Below are 4,246 nucleotides of genomic sequence, written 5' to 3' on the forward strand. Positions count from 1 at the left end.
GCCCTGGACGGAGATCGACAAAATCCGCGGGAAATCAGGTACCGACTGGTACCCAACGGTCTCGGATATGACTCCTACTTCAGTATGGATCCAGTGTCAGGTATGTTTGGTTATATCGTATGGGCCTTGGTATCGGCTATGGTGGTATATTCCGATTAGGCCTTGAGTATAAGGTATGCTGGCTTATACCGATAGGAGCTTGTAACAGGTATGGTAGTTTACACCGTATGGACTCGTATGAGGTATGGTTGATCTAAAAGATCACATTGCATGGACCTCGTCCCAGGTATGGCTGATTTTACATCGCGGACTCCGAAACCAAATATTGTTTAAAAAAGGCAAACGCTATTCGTTAGAATTGTGTTTTCTATTGTGCGACGTATGACTTTGATCCATCGCTCCATTTTAGGCATGAAATTGACTCTACATGAGTTATGGCTTATTACATTGTGCGGTGATGCCTCTTTGCCTCGCTGTAAAGAAAAAAAGGCAGCGAATTTGAATTAGCCAGCACTAAATTGCTCCCACACACACAACTTGTTGAAAACTGTGCAATATCAGCCACAAAAGCAAACTAAAGCAATTCACCCAGTTTCAATGCTGTATGTAATGCCCTATCGCAGTCAAGATCGCAGGCGCTCCTCGGCCGCCGCGCTGCCAGTCGTGTTGTTTAGACTGTGCCGCAATACATGACTGCGCTGCGGCACAGTCTACCAGTACAGGCCAGCCCGTCCAGCACGTCGGTCTGGCCATTCCAGGCTGCTGTGATGCGATTGTAGTCGGGTAAGGAAATCCGCTAGGATATTTTCAAAAATGGATGACTGAGAAATTGTGCTGAATGGTTGCCCCCTACCTTGCAATTTATTTTTATTATCCATAACACGGGTCTGAGCTATAAACGGACATCGCCACGGCGTTGACGTGTGAAAAGAATAAAACAAGCGACACATTCCGTAAAAGCAATAACATTTATGCTTTCATCCTTTCGGCTTTTTATATCTGTTTCAAAAAGTAAAAATATACATACAGTACTTAACCAAAGCCAACCACCCTTGTGGCGCAGTTGGCAAGTGCGTTCACGTTTGGTGTGGGAGGTCCTTGGATCAAAGCTGACCTCTGGCAGCGTTTTCCTCGGCCGGCTCCTACCCAGGAGATGGCAGTAACTGGGGAGTGTTCGCTCGGTCGTGGGGATTACCGCTGTGCCAGCCAGCGCCCCCGGCCGCCGCGCAGGTACACGGGCCTGATCCGCCTTTAAACAGATCCTTCGGTCCGGTGACATGTCCCGAGGGCACGGCCTCGCTTCATGTCCCGGAGCAGCCCTCTGACCTGCCGGGCCCGAGAAATCGGGATAGCCCCAGCGTGCGCACCAGTGCGGTGCCACCTGGGGTGCGTGACAGGAAGCGTGCGGTCAAGGCTGTCCCGCGTAGCGGGTGCCGAAAACGATTCGTCCCACTGCCGTGTATATAGTGTACTAACCCAGTATGAATGTGTGCTACTAACGACAAAAGCTCGGGTCGGGCAACAAAAATATTAAAAAAGTACCTAACCAAAGCCGTCAGTCATCCTACAGTCTTAGCACGAATGTATCATGTGATGCTAGTCCTAAATCCTCCACCAATCTCGACATCGTGTAAACGTTATTTGCATTGCTGTTAAACGCTAAAGCGCACACAAAGACCTTCGAATTACAAGTATAGATTACAAGTAGCCCTCGTTGTACCAAGGAACAGAAAATGTTTGACAAGATAGCCCTTACATTGCATGCGTCAGAGCTTACATGTTACCTACATATGTATATAATGCACAAGCTGTGAAATTTTATTTCAGGTGATTGGATATCATTTGAATGATCGAATTATTTTTTCGGATTGTTGCTTCTGAAAGTTGTACAGAAATTCCAGTTCCCTTACCTACGTTACAATATGTGGAATGTAGATTGTCAACTTTCGACCCAATCCAAGAATGAACAAAAAATTGTGAAATGATTTCATCATACAACTCCTACCTAGATTGGCATTTTCATGCTCACGGTTATCCCGCGCCCGGCTGGGCTATTCATCCATACGCTGCAGTGCAACGGGGCGCTGGCGGGGCTCGTATGGCTGAATCCTATGACGCTCCCGTCAAATAACCTATCCATAACGCTCTCCTCCTCAGGTAACCTATCGGTGACGTCATCACTGACTGGCCTGCTGACGTCACGCCTTGAGCCAATGACTGTGACGGTCTCCGCCGAAGAAGTCACCACGTCACTCTCCGAACGTGGGGAATCGGCTCAAAGAGATGTGGTAGTAATCAGGGAGGACGCCGCGCATCAGGCCCCACAGTTCCGGCCGGGACTGTGAGTTGGTGGGGTGGGTGGTGGAGTGTTTGTTTGGGATGGAAAGGACCCGGGTTCGATCCCAGGTGCTGACCTGCTGTTTGTTGATGACTGAGTTATCGACGAAAGTTTTCGGTGCTACCATGTAGTTTTTAATTTATATTTAGCAATTCAATAAAACGATGGAGTAACAAGTATTTACTTGGTAAATTATTTGTTATGTGGTGTCTATATTTAATTGCTATAACGTGGACAAACGTTATGGTAAGGTATTGCTTTTTTCAATGTTGCGTTTTTTATAGTCATACATTTTATTTTGTTAATGTATTGAAAAATTAAGACAGAAATGACCCCATCTGGTCGACTCGTCGTTTTTAAATGAATTTCAATATGTTGACAGATACGAGACGCAGCTATTCGAGAATCCCGCGATAGGAACTCTGCTGAACTTTGATCCACCTCTAGAAACAACGGTAAGAACTTACACATCATATTTTATTAAATGTCTCGATTTAAATCCTATAGATGAGTAAATCTGGGACTCGGGTACGACGCTTAGATGTCATCAATCGTCATGACATCTACCCATAAAACATATACCCATATCCGCTTGTGCTGTGATGACGCCTCATGTTTGTCGAACTATAGGTATTGTACACCACCAATGTCCTATGTTCAGTGTTCACCTCTACAGATCAATGATCACTCTATCAAATAATCTTCATCATTATTTACTGTCATCTAAGCTTTGCAAAGGGCTCACAGCAATGCTCAATGATTCAACACCACACCATTTTTCGAGCGGAAAGATAAAGTAGAACAACATGCAATAATATATTTCAAACATGTGTGCAACTACTGGAACAAAACTGAAGGCCTGCAACACTGTTTAAGTTGCACGTTGATTGCAGGATGCTGCTGTAAAGGAATGCAATGGAGAATGTATTTTTAATAGTACTTCAACAGCTAGCATTGTTTATGAGCGTTTACAATTATTTATGCACTAGATACCGACTGTGTTTCTGAAAACAACCCGTAAATTCCAAGCATGAAAAATCAATGTCTTCATGGCAGTGTTGAAAACCTTATGAAACGGTCCAGAGCAGTGTCTTACGACGCCTTGAGTCGTCGTTTCGCGTATGTTTTATTTGATGCTTGCTGGCATTTACGATATACTGAACGACTTGGTGGACTGAAATAAGTGACGAAAGAGCCGTACACAAATTTCGAGGGATTTACTTTCCAAGTGCTCCAAAACAACCGGATGAGCATAATGTAGGTGTGATACCAATAGTTATGTCAAGCTTATATTATATGTCATATGTGAGCTTTACCTCGCACCTAGTCTCAACAAAATAGATCAGATACACTTCAATACAATCATATACAGTGCAATACATATCAGCACAACAATACAAATTACAAATCACATACATTTGATGTCATTAGGTGTATATGAGAGTCACACCTAACATCAATCATAATTCTCTATATACCATTCCAGTTCAGGTATACAGATGTCTGTCTATCCATCAATCAATATACACCAGTATAACGCCCTTTGGGGCGACTAACGGAGCGAGCGAGAGGGTGGGCCTTGCACGTGCGAAATTGCGAGGGGGTACCTCCAACTGACTTGTGCACGGCACCCTACTAACCGGTCTCTAGCGATGTGCCAAATTTGGGCACAATCGGCCCAGCCGTTCTCGAGATCTGGAAGCGGCACCCTGCACGTGCGCACGTGCAAAATGGGTCCCAACTGGCTTGTGCACGGCACCCTACTAACCGGTCCCTAACTGTGTACCAAATTTGAGCGCAATCGGTCGAGCCATTCTCGAGATCTGGAAACGACCCCTGCACGTGCGCACCTGCAGCAGCACCCCAAACTCTGGCACATGGATATGCATTGTCTAGTGGGTGCCTACC

Source organism: Amphibalanus amphitrite, unplaced genomic scaffold (genome assembly GCF_019059575.1).
Source record: "Amphibalanus amphitrite isolate SeventyFive unplaced genomic scaffold, NRLGWU_Aamphi_draft 002282F_arrow, whole genome shotgun sequence".
NCBI classification, from domain to species: Eukaryota; Metazoa; Arthropoda; class Thecostraca; order Balanomorpha; family Balanidae; genus Amphibalanus; species Amphibalanus amphitrite.